Source organism: Canis lupus, chromosome 2, assembly GCF_048164855.1.
Source record: "Canis lupus baileyi chromosome 2, mCanLup2.hap1, whole genome shotgun sequence".
NCBI classification, from domain to species: Eukaryota; Metazoa; Chordata; class Mammalia; order Carnivora; family Canidae; genus Canis; species Canis lupus.
The window spans coordinates 49,575,867-49,595,234 of record NC_132839.1 but is presented as its reverse complement, the minus strand read 5'-3'; the positions used below and the strand labels follow the sequence as shown (position 1 = coordinate 49,595,234).

At 45.5% G+C, this 19,368-nt stretch overlaps 1 protein-coding gene and 2 long non-coding RNA genes across 4 annotated transcripts in view; all 3 read left to right on the top strand.

The window, feature by feature from the left end:
• The window catches only part of SLCO3A1 (solute carrier organic anion transporter family member 3A1), a 303,202-nt gene that overhangs the window by 111,473 nt on the left and 172,361 nt on the right, over positions 1-19,368 (top strand). The gene's annotated exons all lie outside the window — the stretch shown is intronic.
• Positions 1-19,368, top strand: part of LOC140617405 (uncharacterized) — a 75,730-nt gene that overhangs the window by 31,358 nt on the left and 25,004 nt on the right. The window lies entirely within an intron of this gene.
• Positions 464-18,899, top strand: LOC140617403 (uncharacterized). Its single transcript, XR_012017634.1, has 2 exons — positions 464-691; positions 18,773-18,899. It is a non-coding gene; the product is annotated as an uncharacterized lncRNA (long non-coding RNA).

The following is a 19,368-nucleotide window of genomic DNA, read 5'->3' as shown; positions in this document are numbered from 1 at the left end:
GCTGGGAGCCATAGTTGGTGCAGCTGCTAATTTCCCAGCTTTATGTGTTGAAATTCTTTAGCATTCTATTTGTTGTGGTGACCAGGAAGTATAGCATTTCCCCCCCTTAGCTAAAGGCTAAAAGGCAAAAAAACCTTACCTGCTCACCCAGAAAAGCATTTAGCTCAAATAGAAAAAAGGTCTACAGCCATTTAAAGGAAAAATAAAAGACACTGGTATTGAGATAAAGCATGCTTTCCCCAAGCTGTTTAAAACACATCATAAGCAAGGTCCAAATAGCATGGGTAAGACAGAGAATAGGGTATGTTCTGAACTATATTTTAATGTGTTATTTAAAATATGGTCACAGTGCAGTATATTTGCATTGCCTGTCTTTGGGCTCTGTTTCTCAAACAATGAGAGTTGTGATGAAATTTGCAGCTGGTGAGCTGGCCCCAAGCCTGGGCAGTTTGGGATACAGCACATCCTGGAGCAGCCAGCAAGTCTGCTGGGGTCACTAACAGGTGCCTACAGGATGGGGGAGAGACCTGGGGTCCTCTTCTGTTTTTGTAGCTGGCATGCCAAATAGTTGATGTGGAATTTTGAGGTCTGTAACCATTTGATGAAACAGTCCTAGAGAATAAAAGCAGGCATTTTGGAGATGGGCTGTGTCTGGCTTCCAGGGACCCAGAAGGAGCTCCAGTAACGCAAGGTGGTTGCTTTTCTTTCTTTGTCGTCTGGATAAGTAGATTCTTTTCTCCCATAAAGTCTTCAAACCTCCAGGTCTCTCCTGACCTAAAATAGGCAATGAATATGGGTGCCATCACCATACAGTGTTTTGCCTTGGCTACACATTGCTCATGCAGGCATGATTTTCTGACAGCCAGCAGCCACCCCTGGGCACAAGAGCAGATGGAGCTGTCACCTGTTTGCCTGACCCAGGAAGGTGAGCTGAGGTGCTGGGGGTCCGCCCCCCAGCCCTATGCCTGTGTTGAGATGCTGGTAGGCACAGAGGAGGGATGCATGTGAAAATTTTCAGATAGGTATAGATGTCTGCAGTTGGTCCTCATTATTTGTGGATTCCATGTTTACAATTTTGCCTGTTAGCATTTATTTGTAAACTCAAAATCCATATCCATAGCTCTTTTGTGGTCATTTGCAGACATCTACACTGAGTGGTGAAAAATTTGAGTTGTCCTGTGCTGAGTGTTCCCAGCTGAGGTCACATAAGGCCACTTTCTGCCTCCCTGTTTCAGCTCTCGTACTATAAACAATTGTCCTTTTTGTGGTCTATTTAATGCTGCACTTTTGTGCTTTTTGTTGGTGGTTTCGTTGTTTAAAATGGCTCTCAAGTGTAGTGCTAAAGTGCTATTTTGTGTTCCTAAGTGCAGGGAGGCTGTAATGTGTCTTTTGGAGAAAATATGCATGTCAGATAGGCTTCTTTCAAGCTGTGGAGCTGTTGACTTGCAAGATCAGTGTTAATGAATCTACAGCATATATTAGATAAGGTGTCTTTAAGCAGAAGCCTATACCACAGGGTTATATGGCGATCTATTGATGAAATTGTTGACCAGAGGCTCATAGGTACTTGACTGTGGACTCCCCTAGGAGCATTCACTAATTCAGTGTTTGGCACAACTTTGTAGAACATAACTAACCGCAATTAATGTGAATCAGCTCTGTAAAGTGCTTGGAGAGTTTTGCGTATGGTCGGTACCGTATTTGGAACATTTGGCTGAAGCTGTATGGCCTCTGGGACACAAGTGGTGCCCTCACACACATGTCTGTGCTGGGATGGGGCTGGTAATGAGAGGTGGGGACCGCCAGGAACCAAGGCCCCAGGACAGTGTGGTTGCCTCATCTGGCAGTAGATGACTTACTGAAGGGGGCAGTGGTGCTCACAGTCATGTGTACTCTGGGTGAGGACAGAGGACCGGGGAACTGGGACATGGCTCCAGTTTGGTTCCTGGCACTACATGGGTTGCATGAATCTCAGCTGTGAGATGAGCTGTGTGCCTCCATCCAGGGACACATAGGAAGAGACAGTGGGTGGGACCCTGGTGTGGGGAACTGGGATGGATGGATGGATGGATGGATGAATGGAAGGAAGGAAGGAAGGAATAGGGTTTCATTCTCTTTACCTCTCCCTCCTTGGCTATGCTTATGGATATCCAGGCAGTGAGCCAATTCCCAAGTGCCTGCTGCTGCCAGGCACTGCACATTGGCTCTCATCTGAACTTGACGGCAACCTTTTGAGTCAACCATCATCTCCATTGTGTGATAGAGAGCAGGCACAGAGAGGTTGCCTGAATTGTCAGAAGACACACAGCTAATAAGGGCTAGAATTTAGATGTAAGCCTAGATTAACAGTGATACAACTAATGGGATTTGGTGGCTGATTGGGAAATCAGATGGAATGGCAGCAAGAATGGAGAATGAAGGTGGGATTCTTGTCTGGAGGTCTATAATAATAGTTGCTTTGAGGGAAATGAAGAAGTTAAGTGAGTGATTGTAGGGGACAAGGGTGAGTCGAGGTTGTGGTTCTCAAGCCTGGGATGGTTTTGCCTGCCCCTTCAAGGACATTTGGCAAAGTCTGGATTTGTTATTGGTTGTTGGTTGTCTTGATGGGGTTGAGGGGAAGAGGGAGTGCTAACGGCCTCTGATGGACAGAGACCAGGAATGCTGCTGACGCATTTTACAGTGCAGAGGACAGCCCTCACAACAAAGAATTATTTGACCCAAGATGTCAGTAATACCAAGGCTGAGAATACCTGAATTAAGATGAAAGCAGAGTCTGGCAGGATATTGCGGGTCAGACCCCAGAGGGGCCTGTAGACAGGCCCAAGGGAGAACCCACTGTTGTGACAGCAGAAGGTGAAGGGTTTATTTTGGGTTTCCTGATAACATTTCCTCTGCTGCAAAATTGCTGCCCTCTGGAAACTTTAGTAAGAGTATTTCCTTCTGACTTGTTATCATTCCAGGCTCAATTCACTTCTTTTTTGATACCTTCTTTATATTAAATAAGACACACTGTGTCTGCGAGCTGTGTCCCTACATGTCAGCAGACACAGGTGACAAGACAGGCCAGAGGGACAGCGTCCCTGGATCTGAGAGGCCAGGCTAGCGGCCCAGCACCATCTGTGAAATGACCACAGGTGTGGGATACCTCTTAGGGTTCAGGGGTGTTGTGAGGCCTCTCCTTGGGGTATGAGATAATGGGAAGGACCTAGGGCAGTGAGGTCCAAAAAACCAGGCCCCTCCCAAGGGGTTCAGGCTGACCTAAAGGGTCACCATTGGCTTTTTATTTCTCTAACTCTTAGCATTTACAGTGTGTCCTGAGGGACCTTGCAGCATTTTCAGACAGACCCATGAATGAAAATGAGCCCTGCAAATTCCTGTATGGACAAGTGTTTTTCAAATGCTGGGAGCGGGGCAGGAGGGGGGTTTGGAGCACAGAGGAAGGGACAGGTGCCTTAGCCTGGAGAAGTCAAAGGAGTGGCACAAGGCGCTGCTGGGACCAGAAGGTAGAGAAAGGAGTCCAGGTGGGGGGAAGAAAGTGCTAGAGGGTTGGAGTGTGCTGTGGGTAGGTACTCAGCCTTGGTCAAGGGTGAGAAGAGGCTGCAGGGAGTTCACAGGGCAGCAGAAAATTGGGTGCTTCCTCCAGAATGATCTCTGAGGCTTCAAGGGAAACTCTCTCCAAGAGATGGAGCATCCCCTTGAGGAGGTGGACCTGTTTGTATTCCTTCTGCAGCAGGGAAGCTGTGATCTCTCCTCAAGAGGTGTGATGAAACCAGTGCCCTATTCACATCATTATAGAGAAATCTTTCTTCAAGAAGCAAACTTAGCTGTTGGGCACTAGACACCCTTAACAGAGGGGGAGAGCCAGAGAGCCTGGGTTCTGTCCCAGCATCTCGGCATCCTCACTGTGCAACTAGAGGAAATTCACTTAATTTCTCTGAGCTGCGGTTTCTTGTCCATAAAATGAGTAGAATAAGTGCATCTACACCCTGGGATTTTTATGAGATGAAATGATTTAGTGTGATTCACTGGGGCAAATTCCTCTTTACCATCTGAGAGAGACAGTGGAAGAAATACTGACCGTGTTGAGTTTCAGGCCTGAGCCTGAGAACCAGCAGCCCTTAGGCTACACTTGGCTGTCACTTGTGCATTTTTTTAAACAAAATTGAACTTGAAGGCCTTTGCATGGGGCCAGCAGGATCCAGCATCCATTGTGCACCCCACCCTTCGTCCCAAACCTGTCCTGCTTTGCAAATTTAGTGTCCTCTGCTCTAGGCAATGTGGACAGTAGGGCAAGGAACCCAGGAAGTTGTGGTGAGCAGAGAGAAGGTGGAGGAGAGACTGTTGGCAGGATTAGCTATAAACAGAGCTGGTTGTGATGCCCACATGCATGGGTGTGAGCACTGTTCGTAAAGCAGTTGGGGATTTTCAGTGCTGGATTCTGTCCAGGAGCTCATTGATTATCAGTTTCCATGGCAGCAGGTTCTCAAGGCCAAGAGGGTACCCTGCAGGCCTGTGACTCCAGCTGGTGGACACAGGCCTGGGTCTAGGCCCAGCCCTGTTTTTGACGTTGCTCCTGCAGTGTTGGCACAGCCTCACCTCTTCTCCGCCTTGCCCACCTCTCTTCTCGCACTCTCACCCCACCAAGCAGCTGGTGTTCCAGGCAGGAGATGCAACCTACACACCCCCGCCCCCTGCCCAAAACACACCCACCCACCCAGTGTCAGCTTTAAGAGCAGAGCTAGAGGCAGAGCAAGGAGGGACTGCTGGCTCTGGAGGCAGAACCCGAGGCTGATGTGTGACCTTGGACAAGTCCCAGAACACTGCAGCCCACTTCCTGAGCAGGGAACTACTATGGCTCGCAGTACCTCACGTAATTGCTGGGACCTCAGAGGGGAGGCAATATATGCAGAAGGGACTTAATTTTTTTTTAAATACTCTGCAAATAATAGCTCAGAATAGTTAAATTAGCACGTTGTATTATTCCTCAAATTATGGCCCTGCCACCAGCAGCCTGGGCCAGGTAGCAGGTGTGGGGTTGCTGCCTGGACTGCAGAGCTGCAGCCATATATTCTAGATGCTTCCAGAATGGACTCTTGACCCTCAAGGCTTGTGCTGCTCATCACACTCTGGTTCTCCTTGGAATAGACTCAGCTCCTGCTTCTTTACCAGAGTGAGGTCTGGCATCTGATTCTCCTGGAGGAGTTTTCTGACCCTGTAGTCAGGGACAGGCCCTCTCTTGCAGAGACCCTGGGGCATACCATGGACTGTGGGAGAAAGGAGAGAGGGGACAGTTAATGCTTGTGGGGGATTGATGCTTGTGGGGGATCAGTGTGGTAACACTGCTTCTTAGAACTTTCTGTCCTGTAGGTGTGGTCCTCAGATTAAAAAAAGTTTCAGGGCCTCTTTAAACCTTCCATCCTTCTCTAGGCTGGCTCAGTGTGACTGTGGATGATTATGAATGGTAATCCAAAGGAACATTTGAAGAAACATCTGAAAGTTTACTTTTTTTTTTTTTTTGAAGATTTTATTTATTCATGAGAGACATACAGAGAGGCAGAGATACTGGCAGAGGGAGAAGCAGGCTCCCTGTGGGGAGTCTGATGCAGGACTGGATCCCAGGATCCCGGGATCATGACCTGAGCCAAAGGCAGATGCTCAACCATTGAGCCACCCAGGTGCCCCCATAAGTTTACTTTCTATTCTAATTCTTTTGTTTTTAAAAAGATTTTATTTACTTACTCATGAGAGACTGAGAGGGAGAGGCAGAGACCCAGGCAGAGGGAGAAGCAGGCTCCATGCAGGGAGCCCGATGTGGAACTCGATCCCAGAACTCCAGGATCACACCCTGAGCTAAAGGCAGACCCTCAACTGCTGAGCCACCCAAGAGTCCCTCTACTCTAATTCTATAGGGTCCCCTTTCTGCATGTTTGGCTGTCACTTACCAGTGGTGACATTTCTCTCAATCCACAGGTTAATACAGTTTGGGATTTATGTGATTGTAAACACATAGATTTTGAAGTGTATCCGATCACATAACTCGGTAGAGGTTGGACTCCAGAACCTTTAATGGAAAAAGTTTCATGTGAATTTGTTTTGTGCTTTATTGTACAGCAGAAGAGTGGTAATAAAGTGAAGAGATGTAAGGAAATATCTTTTTCTTTTTTTTTACACGTTTAATAGTGGCAGACCTGGAACTATAATTATTAGGATTAGGGTTGTCATTGTCATGACAATGACAACAATCCATTGGCCATGGGACTTGGCCAACTGCCCTGTCATTAGGTGTATCCTTGTCATTACCTGCCGGCTGTGCATAGTGACCATCTGATAGCGTTATGGAAAATAGGTAAAAATGAGATAAGACTTATATTGGCTAGAATCTGTTGGTTTCCCATTGGTAGAGTTTTCTGTTGCTTGCTTTTTTTTTTTTTTATTGCTTACTTCTTGTTATTCATTTATGGTTTTGTTAAATGATTATTTTCTGTGTCCTTTTTTAAAAAAAAATCTAGTTGATCAAAGAAGTGTTAAACCCACCCATGTGATGATGACCTCTCCGATTGCTCGTTGTAACTTTCAGATGCTAAAATAAGACTTCACACAGTGTATCTTCTGTAAAAGGACTTTGTTTGCTCCTGTTAATTATATTTTCCTTTTGTTTTTTAAAAGTTAGATTTACTGTGGTATTACTTAAGCACATTTACACTTTCAAGTGTACAGTGTTGTTTTTTTTTTTTTTTTAATATTTTATTTAGTCATGAGAGATACAGAGAAGCAGAGACCTAGGCAGAGTGGGAAGCAGGCTCTATGCAGGGAGCCCGATGCTGGGCTTGATACCAGGACTCCGGGATCATGACCTGAGCCAAAGGCAGACGCTCAACCACTGAGCCACCCAGGTGCCCCTCAAGTGTACAGTTTGATGAATTGTGACAAATGTGGACAGTTCTATAAGCACTCCTTTAATGAAGATTTAGAAGTTCCATCACTTTTCAAAGTTTTTTTTGGTTTGTTTTTTTCAGTCCCCTCTTTCTTCTCCCCAAGAACCTGGTGGCTACTAGTCTGATTTCTGTTCCTGTAGACCTACCTTTCTAGAATGTCATGTATATGGAATCACATATCAGACAGTCTTTTGTGCCTGACTTCTCTCATTCCGCTTAATGCTTCTGAGATTGAGCCATGTGGGCACAGTTAGCCAGAGCTTGTTCCTTTCTATTGCAGAATGGTGTTCTGTTGTGTGAATCTACCACAATTTGTTGGCTGATTCGCCAGTGGAGGGACAGTGGGTATTCCCAGTGTTTGACTATTATGAATAATGTGGAGTGAACCCCATGGGCCCCTGTAATTTCAATTTCTCCCAAGGAAATACTCAAGTGTGGGATTGCTACATTGAATGGTGCCAGGTAATGCTCTTGTAATGTGAATTTTACTTTGTGTCTGTTGTAATACTGTTCTCCTTTGTTGCCTGAAATCTCTTTCTCCATTTGTTTTATTGTGACATCTCATCTTTCTTATGTTCTGTGTTTGTCAATCAGCATATAATTGGGTTGGGGCTTATGTATTTTTTAAACTCATTCTGTATTTTTTTTTATTTTTAGTAAAATTTCTACTTTGGTCTTCTGTCCTTTTATGATGGAATTTTGTGTTTATGTGTACTTACTGTTCATGTTTTGTCTTTCCCTTTATTAACTGTGCAAGGATTTAGAAGATAGACAGCTTGTTTTAAGCTGTAATAATGCTTTCCATCAGGTTGTAAGCTTTTATTTCCCTAATCATTAAACACAAGAATAGAAAAAGATGGGTGTGTGACAAAACAAGAAATTCATTGCTCTTCTTTTTTCAACCTGCCCCCTGCCAATTTCCAACTGTTAAAATAATCTAAGGTTATAGAGTTTCTATATACACAGAGGTTATTGCAAAGTTATTTTTACCATAAAACATTTCTTCAAGCGTAACTTTTGGCTTTTATATTCAGTTTTGAAACCATAATTTTGATGGCCAGTAATACTTAGTTCTTTAAATTTAGGTGATGTCATTGCTCCTTGCCCCTCTTTGTGTACTGGGACTTTCCTGTCCCCAAGTTCTTGAATTTCAGCTACTCAGCTGGAATAGGTCTTTGAAAACTTTTCTCAGTAAAGGCATGTGAGTGATAGATATCTGAGTTCTTCAGCATATGAAAAGGTTTTCTGGTTCTGTTTTTTTTTTTTTATACCTCCATAATACATTGTCCAGGTAGAAAACTTAGTCATTTTCTTTCCTTTTCTTTAAGATTTTATTTGACAGAGAGAAAGCAAGAGTATGAGCACAGGGAGGGGCAGAGGGAGACAGAAGCAGGTTCCATCCTGAGCAGGGAGTCCCATGTGGGACTTGATCCCTGGACCCTGGGATCATGACTTGAGCCAAAGGCTTCACCGACTGAACCACCCAGTGCCCCACTGATTTTTCTCCTGCAGTGGTACAGCTGTTGTCTTCTGGTGGAATGGTGAGGGGGGGATTGAGGAGCAGCCTGAGGTGGGCCTGGCCTCCGCTCCTCTGCCTGCAGGTGACCCACTGCTTCTGCTTCAAAATACCTTTATCCTTATGGTCCAGGGAGAGAAGCAAGGTGGCTGTCTGAGTATATCCTACCTTTCATGTTGTCAGTGACACACTTAGAAGAGGTGCCTCCTGAAAGTTCCAGAAAAAAACAGTTAGTGCAGCCCATTTCGGTTTGTACTTGCTGGGGAGGAAGGAAACGGCTGTTGAGAACATACCCCAGGAAAGTGGTGTCTTACGATACCTCGGTAAAAGAGGATCAAAGGCAGACCTTATTAAGTAGCCTTTTAGTGGCTGAAGTTAGAATTTTATTCTCTAAAGCTCCTTCCCAGGAGACTCCAAGCTCTGAGGACAAGGACCTGGGCTGTCTTGTCCACTGTTGTCTTCTCGAACCTTCATGGGGCCAGGTCCAGGGTAGGCACTCAGTCGACATTGAGCACTGACTCAGATAGTGAGTAAAGAAATATTGATTAGCGAATCAGATACTGCACCAGATAATCTTCTAAATAAATGCTGCTTTGTTCTTCTCGTTGGTTTTCTCCTGTCACCCACTTCTCAGGGAGTTTTTCAGGTTTCGGAGACCTGTCAGACTGAGGAAACCTGTCTTCTAGAGGTCACTGGTCAAAGTGATTTATAAATCAGTGACCTGAGGGATTTTCTTACCAGGAAGGGATAGCCTCACTTCTGCAATGCCCTGTATCCCATGGCTGCTTATAAGGATGGATTATTTTTGATTTAGGTGTTTCTAGTCATTTAATTCTTTTTTTTTCTTTTTTTTTTTTTTAAAGAATTGATTTGACAGAGAGAGAGCAAGCACAAACAGGGAGAGTGGGAGAGGGAAAAAGCAGGCTCCCCACTGAGCAGGGAGCCTGACATGGGGCTCGATCCCAGGACCCTGAGAACGTACCCTGAGCCAAAGACAGACAGACGCTCAACCGACTGAACCACCCAGGCGCCCCCACTCATTTAATTCTTTCTTTCCTCAGGGGTCTAAGCTCCCCTTCCTTCAGTGAGAATGGCACTGCACAGATGTTTCTGGCATCCAAGGATGAAGGTTTCTGTGAATATGTGGTCTTTGGAATGAAAGCCAGTGATATTCAGAGTCCTTGATGACTCAGACCCCCCCAACTTGCCTGTGTCCCCCGATCCACACACCAAAGAGGAGTGAAGGGTTCTGAAGTGGATTTGTCTTAGAATCTTCTTGTATTCAGGGCTCAGAAGACAGGAATGTGCGCTCACTTTTTTCCCTATTCAGAGAGAAGTATTTTCCTTTCTGTTCCCACTATAAAAATTATACATGCCTTGGAGTTTTCCCACTGGAGCTGATTCCATAATTACCCAAGGGCTTGCCTTTTGACAATTTATGCTAATGATTCTGGGTTCATAGAACACAATAAACTCTTAGAAATCATGAATGAATTCATATACGAAAGCTGCTCTTAGGAATGAGAGTCTCTCCTGAGATTCTAAAGTTCCCACGTATCATCACAATATCGGTTCAGGGGTTAGCAGATCATGGCCCAGGGCCAAATGCTGTTTTTGCCCATAAAACCTAAAATTTGGACTGTCTGCCCTTTCACGGGAAACCTTTGCTGTCCCCTGATCCAGTTTGACACTTAGGAAAGCCCCCTCAACCCCATTATAGTTACTGGTACCAAAGTCATTTGTCATTCTCACCACTGCTCATCTGGACTCTGATGGTCATTTTTTTTTTTTTTTTTAAGATTTTATTTATTTGAGAGCGAGAGAAGAGAGAAAAAACATGAGTGAGGCAAGGGCCAGAGGAAGCAGAAGAAGCAGATTTGCTTTTCAGCAGGGAGCCCAATGAAAGACTCATCTCAGGACCCTGGGATCATGACCTGAGCTGAAAACAGACACTTAACTGACTGAGCCACCCAGATGCCCCTGATGGTCACTCTTGACTTTAGACCTCCTTTTAACTTCCCTGAGATACTGCTGCCTCTTATGGTAAAAGGGGGATAGTATATAGTTTTTAGTATTGAATGTTGCACCAAGAGAATTTCCTTCCTCCTTTCTACCTCTTCCCCAAAGAGTATGACCATTTATCTGCAGGGGAAAAAAAATTAAATGGCACTACAGTGGAGTGGTAAATTTGCCATCGGACAGCCTGGGTTTAAACCACTGCTCTGCCACTTACTGAGTTGTGTGACCTGGAGGAAGATGGTTAAGCTCATTAAATCTGTAAAAGTAGTGATCAAAATATTATCTGTTTCCTAGCAGTATCGTGAATGTTCACTGAGTAGTGCATATCTGGCACTTAGCATAATGTCTCGCACCCACAGTATCACTAAATGATCGTGTCTTACCTTCACGATCCCGGTGGTGGTTTCATTACTGAGGTTGCAAACTATTGGCCAAGATCATGGCATTCATCACCTCTGCCCACATTTATCAGCCAAACCCCCTGCCACTGCGAATGTATCTTTCTGGAGAGAATAAATTCAGGATTTCACTTTCCACATGTGTGCCCTAAAATCATTCCTAAAGGCAAGGCAACCAAGAGGGAGGATTTGCACATTTCTTGTCTGCTGTTCTTGCAACCCCTCGATGCATTCTGAGCCAGCCCTCTCAGCTTTAATTGTACATGTGACTCTGGTTCCCTTCCCAGCTCTCAGAGATTGGCTAGGGTGGGAGAGGATGCTCTGCGTATGTGGAGCTGCCCCAGGATGTTCATTCACTCCCTGTGTATTGATTTATTCACTCACTCAACACGTACTATTCTGTGTGCAAAGACAGTAAGAAAGATTGATACTTAGCCCTGCCTTAAAGGGGCTGTCATCTTAGATCCGGTTTTGAGGATATATTGGAGAGGCAAGAATGTGGGGGCCTGGAAACCAGAGTTTTAAAGGAATCCAAGAGGGGGACCTGGGTGGCTCAGTGGTTGAGCCTTTGGCTCAGGTCGTGATCCTGGGGTCCTGGGATCAAGTCCCGCTTTGGGCTTCCTGGGGGGGACCTGCTTCTCCCTCTGCCTATGTCTCTGCCTCTTTCTGTGTGTCTCTCATGAACAAATAAATCTTAAAAAAATAAACATAAAAAAATAAATCCAAGCAAAAGATGGTGAGTGGGTTAGTAAGGTGATAGGGGGAGAGGAGGGCATACTAGGCTGGGTAAGGATGAAGTTTAGTCGGTAGGGAGTTTGCAAACTCATTCCTGTTTCCGTCCTTTTTAAACAGGACTCTGTGACTATGAATACCTTTCCCTCTCTATCATTCTGCAGGAGGTCTAAAACCTGCCTCCCTTTGTAGTGTGCTTCCTTGCATCCTGCAGCAATTGTGGGGCAGTGTTTCTCCTGGTACCCCACGATCCTCAGACACACACCACCCCAAGAGTAACTGTGTTTCTGGTTCAGTGCAAGCTGAACATAGGCAATGGGGCTGACTTTCCCCTGATTTTGGAAAGACCATGCATGGTGACTCTTGAGAAAGAGTCGTCCCCCCCCCCCCCCCCCCCCGCCGCCTGACCCTCCAGTCCAAGTGACCATAACTCAGGCAGAACTCAGTTTCTGACCTGACCCTTTATGGAACAGTGGGTCCCACTGGGATGGACGTGCCTGGCAGCTGTGCCTTTCTTTGTAAACCCTGGCCTGGGAGAGCCAAAAATAGATGGTCCTGGGACTAGTATGTGTCCAGGCAGTCCATGGTTGAGCCGATTGCCTCCCGTTAGACAGAATAATAAGCCTGTGTTCTTCAGAGTGACAGTCCTGGAGGGTAGAGGCTGGGGCAGTGAGGCTGGGCAGGAGGGATAGTTTGAATGCCAGGCTCCTGTCTCACCCACTGGGCCCTCCTTCCTCTTCTAGGTCTGTCTGCCCTCTCTCCCTGCTTCCTGGGCTAAAGCTCACCTACCTCTAGCACACTGCTTGCTCAGAAACATCCTAGGTGCCATTGCCCAATCAGAGAGCGTGAAGTCAGGCCGTGAAGCCCTTGCAGTCTGGATCTTCTCTCCTCTCTCCTTTGACCTCTGTGCTCCTGTGGAACCCCATTCCTTGACATTTCCCCAGCCTGCCCCCCGCTTTCCTACCTTGTGGCTATTGGTGCTGGTTTCCCCCTAACCTCCCTTCGATGGATTGCTTCCTACCTGTGGATGTTCTGTGGTCCTTCAGACCCAGCTCGACATGCTCCATCTTCCCTATGAAAAGCTGTCGTAAGATTTATCATCCAAACTGGAACTCTCTTGGAACAAAAGTCACAAACCAGAACTGCCTGGTCACCCTGTCCAGAAAGCTTGTATGAAGAGGAGTGGCCCCCCTCCCTTTCCAGCTCCCTCAGTTCTTTGTTGGTAAAGAGGTGACAACAGATCCCACTCTGCTGCAGAGTTTGGACATCAGTGTAAACGTTCCTGCTCTGGATTCTAAGCTCCCTCAGGACCACTGTTCCCTCTGCGGCACCCTGAGTGGCCCCTGTCTGGAGGTGGTGCTCGTTTATACTCTGAGCCACTGCCTTTGCTCATGTGTGTGCCAGGCACTGGGCTGCACGTGCTCTGTGCGTTCCTCTGGACCCCTGGTACTGTCTGTTCAAGTTCACACACAGCAGCGCCAGCATGGGGTGATCCCACCACTGCAGAGGCTTGGCACGCCGGGCGTGGACCCCATTTCAGCTGGCAAACCAACTCTTCTGCCTGCAGGCAGCTGCTGGAGGAGTTCCTGCCAAATTTGTGGCAGGAACAGTTGATAGTTGCGAGAGAAGGACCACCTACAGGTCCTGCCAACCACACATTCCTTCAGGCGGCAACTGTGGAGAGTGGCCTATTTTGCATCATTAGAGCACTTAACCATCAGAGCAATGCCGGAGGGTGGAGGCTAACTCAGCCCGCCCAGGAGTTGCCAATTCAAGTAACAAGTAACAAGTCTGGCCTTGGCTTTGAGGAGGTCCCATCCGAGAAATAGTTGTAGACAATTCCACATTTTAAGAGCCCCACTGAAGTGTCCTCTTAAGGATGAGATTCATCCCATATAGAGCAGTGATTTTCAAACTGATTTTTTTATTTAAAAGCTAGTGAGTCCTTTGTTAAATAAAATCTCAGGTGGATGTCCAAAAATGAAAAACAACAACATAGGGCTTTTGTTGGTGAAGGGGATGGTAAGGTTTCGAGTTCTTCTGTGTGTACTCTACCTGGTTCCCTCTCTAGAGTGTCTGTGAAAGCAGCATGTAGTAAGGAAGACCAGGGTCCTGGAATCAGAAAGAGTTTGTGGTGTGTGAAGTACAGGGTAAGAGTGGCAGAAGGAGCTCTGGTTGTGCACCAGCCCTACCGGCGGTGTCTGATGAATGCTGAGGTATGGGGCGCTTCCAGGGCTTGCCCACAATGGCACAGCTAGACCTGGAAGCAGACCTGTAGGTCTCCTAAGCCCAAGCTCTCCTTCCTGCACCTGACCAGGAGAATAGGACTCCCTCCAGGTGTGGTTTACCTGTGTCAGCTCCATCCTGACACCATCCAGGAGTTGGAAGGTTCTGTCTCTTTGCAGAATGGCATTCACTATGTGGGTTTGTGGGAGCAGCAGCAAGGAGACTGTCCTCATCCAAAGTGGAGCGTCCCCTCTGTGTATCCCCTGACTGCTTTCCGTGAGGTTGGGGATGGGGCTAATCAAAAGTGGCAGTCACATTCTAACAAACCATGGCGTACAAGAGGCACCTGACTTTTTGTTGTAGTGAGCAGTAACTGAGCACGCGCCCTGGGCCAGCCATGGTCCTGTGTGCTCTGTGATCCATTTCATTTTTACAACATCCTCATTTTACAGAGGTTGTCTTGCTTAAGAATTTTAATAATGAAGCCCAGGGCTTTTCTCCCACATTTTTCCCTGAATGAGAGTCATGGGATGGGGGCTGTTTTCTTCTAGAGTCCTCTTCCTTGGCTGCCTCTCTGAAGAGAGCTGAGTCTATACCCTCCATCCTCATCCTTTGTCTGGCCTAATGGGAGAGCTGCCCCAGCTGAGCCAGCACAGAAAGTTTCCTTCCAGTTCCAACTTAGTCTGTAGTTGACGCCCCTGGATGGATTGAGAGCCGAAACCCATCAGAAGGAAGCGTGAGGCTGAATTTCCCCCGAGTGCTCAGCACACTTTTAAAAGTAAATTACTTATCACCTTCTTGAGGCAGTAAAAGTACATTTGTTTGGCTGTGGCCTGGGGAGGCCGTGGAGATTGTAACTGTGTGAAAATCACGGTTTAATATTTGTGACAAAAAGCGATAAAATAGCGGTGATGGACAGGAGCCTGGGATGCACGTGAAATTTGCCTTGGTGGCCAGGCCGGGTGGAAGGAAGCTGGAATTTGCAGACATGGGTACAGATCTCTCTGATTCTGTGAGCCTTGTTATCAGAGACTCACCCGGTGGTACATTCCTGAATCTTAACATCGCTCTGATTTGGGGCTGGATGCCGCCAGATGTTGTACAGGGGCTCCTGCGGTTGCTAAGAGGAAAGAGAGACCTGGACAGGGTGGGCGGGTTCCTGGTCGCGGGGCGCTCCACTTCAGCTGGGACCCCTCCGGCCCTCTCCCAGCCAAACAGGGGTTCTGTTTATCCAGGTGGGGGGCGGCCACAGGGTCAGATCCCCACTCGGTTGTTCCCCCTGAAAAAGACGGGTTTGCACCTTCGATTTTATTTGCTTGCCTGGCCAAGCCACGAGATGCATGACTATCAATTTGTTGACTTTTCTCAAGGGGCAGTGGTGGGAACTCAGTACTGAGACATAAATCTTCAAACTATTTCTGAAGCTTCAAAGGGAGATAAAGTTACTTTTGATAACCTCCCTCTTCAGCTGTGTTTTCACAAGTAAAGTAAAAATGAAAAAATTTTAAAGCAGATTTCCTGCAAGATTCAGCTCTTCTTCTTATTTTATTTTTTTTAAAGATCAGCTGTCTTCCTTATTGGAGATTTCCAAAATAATTTTTTAAAGTCCGAAATTTCCACAGAATGTAGATAGCTCTGTGCCCTCTCCTTGAGAGATAAGATGATATATTTATGCTCATGCATCTAGATCCGTGTTTCCAAAAGTTGAAAGGTTGCTTAAACCTCATCAGTGGAAGTTTCCAGAAGTAGCAATTATACTTTGTAAACTATATACTTTTATTCCTTTTAATATTAAGAATGTAAATTATAGAGCAAGCAAAAAATGTACAAAAAGAGATAAAGATGAAATAAATAGTATTTTAAAATGTCATCTAGCTAACCTGATGTTTTCATACCATCTCAAGACAAAAAGGTACATTGTCATGTTTATTGTTAATGATTTTGATCAATGATTTTATGAGTGTATTTCAAATTATTTTCCCCATAATTTTACATGTTTTTGCTGAATTTTTGCCACTGTTTTTAACCACATAATATAGCTGATGAACATTTTTCCTGGGGAAAGAAGAGGCCCTGCCTGTTTTTGTTTTGTTTTGTATTTTATTTATGTTTGCATTATTGATATTGTCTTCAACCCATGCTTTCTTTGCAGGAATATTTTTTTTGAGATTTTATTTTTTTTTAAAGTAATTTCTATACCCAGCAGTGTTGGGTATAGAATATAGGTATATAGGTATAGGTATATAGGTATAGGTATATAGAATATAGGTATAGTGTTGGGTCCTGCACCCATTGAGTCAACCAGGAGACCCAGGAATCATTTTTTTTAAGTGAACTTTTTTTTCTTAGTTGAAGTATATCATACACACAGAAAAGCACTCAGGTTTTAAGTGTACAGCTTGATGAATTTTTGCAGAATGTACACACCCATGCGAACAGCACCAAGATCAGGAAATGGAGCATTCCAGAAGCTTCCATCATGGTTTCCCTGGTCTCTTCCCACTTCTTTGCAGAGTAACCACTCCCCCCTGATATCTACTACTTTATATAACTTCCACCTGTCTTTGGACTTGGTATAAATGGAATGATACACATGCCTTCTGTATGTTGAATTCACCTGTGTTGGGCATGGTTTGGTTAGTTCATTGTCCTACAGTAGAGCACCATGTCCTGTCCCTTCATTTTGTTATCCCCTCTACTGCTGCTGTGCATTTACACGGTGTCCCGTGTGGGGCTGTTGGGAACAGAGCCTCTGTGAGCATGATAGTGCCTGGATTTCAGTGACAGTGTATAGGTGCTTGTGTTGGAAGGATCTCCAGGAGTGGGAGTTCTGGATCATAATGTGCCTTCATGTTCAGTAGATACTGCCCAAAGTTTTCCACAATGGTGTGTCAGTGCACATTTCTAGATGAGCAGGGGCTGAGGAACAGTTCTCCATTCTCACAATTGCTTAGTATTTTTGTTTATTTAAATTTGACTGTCCTGGTGGGTGCTGTCAACACAAGGGGTCAGATGAGGGGTCCCCCAGGCCCTGTTTGCTACAGGACTCTGCTCTGGTGTTTCTCAGAAGTCTGAAGGGTCCAGAGGCCTACTCCCTTGAGTGCCCTGTGCCAGGGGCCATGGGGCTACTTTCAGGGCCTGCTTGTCTTACAAAGAGAGGCTCTAAAGGTGGCCAAGAGGTGATTCTTGGCAGAGATGAGATGGAAGGAACAATGAGTACATGAAGCTTGTACCTGGAGGCTCCTCAGTCTATTTTCATGGAAGAGGCCTCTGCAGAGGAGGATGGAGTCCAGGATGAAAGGGGAGAAAGCTCTCCTTAGGAACCACGTTCTAGGGCTAAAGAGGCTGAGAATTCTAAATTTGGACCTGGTCTTCCATGTTTAGGCTCTCCTGAGGAGTGTGGAAAAAAGTGAAGTCCGTGGAGGCAGGTGTTGGAGCATTTGGGGGCAGAGTCTGTGTGGCTTGTATTGGTGAGATGAGATGGGTGCCTCTCAGCCACTGTGTTCCTTCTTCACCAGGCGTCCCAGTGGGGGACTAGGGAGGGTGATGGGGCGCTCCTGGCCAGGAGGCGAACTGCCTCTCTGCATCCCACAGTAAAGAAGACCAGGAAGTGGGGTTTATCCTGTGGATTTCCAGAGCAATTGGAATAGGAAGCAGAGGGAGCAGCCGTGGGCACTTGGCAGTGGGGTCAGTCAGCAGGGTCCCTTCTCTTCCTCCCATTCCCACCACAGCTGCCTCAGCTGTGTCTTCCTAGAGCAGCCTGAGCCCACAGAAATATCATGTGGGCGTTGGGGGTAAGTTTAGGTTTCTAGTGGCCTCATTAAAAGGAGTGCACATAAACAGGCGAGATTAATTTTAATGTCTTTTAACCCAATGTAGCCAAAATACTTTAATGAGTAATCAACATAAAAAACATTGACAAGATATTTACATTATTTTTACACTGACATTTCTCCAGTTTCAAAATCCAGTGTGTGTATGTGTGTGTATAAGATCTCTCAGGTCCAGACCAGCAGCCACGTTGGCTACTCTGCTGGATCATGGCAGCTCTTTGGTGGGAATGAGATTGATTTTGGATTTGTACTAACCATGGTTATTTGATATGAACTGTTGCCTTTACATAGTTTTAATTTTGCTGTTATGAAGATGTATTTGTAAAATTAGGAGGCCGGGACATATTTTATTTCACAGTTTTAGCTTGATTTTCAACATGTAACATTTAGGCATATGGTAAGTGAGTCTCTCCATCTGTGGTTATGCTCGTAGATGCCTGGAGCGGTTAATGTAAGGAGTGGTCAGCTGGGAAAATCAGACACTGTCCATCACAGTATGTCCATGCCTGCATACAGGCAGGAACCATTTCTTATTCATCTTTGGGGGCTCACAGCACCCAGAATCTTTGCTTTCTGCTCATAGATAGGTGTTGTGTGATGGAAGAGCATAGATCTGCCTTATTCTTCCATATTTGGAGCCTAGGGCATAGTAGATGCTAATGTATTAACTCATTTATTCAACAGGTGTATTTATTCAGCGCCCCATATGTGTTGAGTGCTGGATGCTTTTCTAGGCTCTGTGGTTACAGCAGTGAGCAAGTCAGAGTTCTTCCTCTCTTGGAATTTGTGTCATTGATGGGAAGCCTGCTTTGTTGTTAGTAATAATAACTAATACCTCTTATGGTCAGCCTAGCTCAAATGACCATTTGACATATAACTTACTCGCAAGCACTGAAAGAGAAAAAATAGCAGTCATCCTGATTCTTAGAAGCTACAATTAGTCGGCAGGCATAAAAGAGATTGAAAGCACCTCTTGGAGGCATTCTGCTGGCCACATTGTGGGAAGGTATTAAGGGGATCCATTTAAGACAATGGTCACAAATTGAATTTGGCTCAAAAGCCTACTGCTTGAGCTGCTGTCTGACCTGACCAACAATTGTTTCTTATTTACAGATGTGGGGTTTTCTGGGAAAGAGATGCAAATTAAAAAGCTGGCATGGACTGAAAATCTGGCATCAACTGTTAAGTAACAAATGATAAAATAACCTTTAAAAATAAAGTTAGAATTGAAAAAATTAAACATGAAGTGAGCTACAGGAAAATTTTGTTACATGGCATGGTTCAGCTTAAGGAGTCAAGAAAAGGGAACATGGATTCCATGAGAGAAATAATTGGAGCCTTTGTGTCTGTGACTTTCAAATTGGAACGAAATCAGAATCCTCTGGTGGATGTACTATGATAGATTATCATCCCTATGCCAGAGTTTGTAATTTTGCAAGTCTGGGGTGGGGCCTAGAAATAGACATTTCTAGGAAGCTCCTAGGTGCTGCTGCTGCTGCTGGACCAGGAACCACACTTTGAGCATGACTGGTCTGTTCTAGACACAGAACAGAGTTAGAGACTCTGTCTAACAGAGAGTTAGAGACTGGTCTGTTCTAGATACAGAACAGAGAGTTAGAGATGAAAAGACATCAGTTATGCTATGGTTTTCATGGCTGCCTTGGGCTTACCTTGATGTCTTTGACCAGGTCACCCAGTCTTTTTGTGTT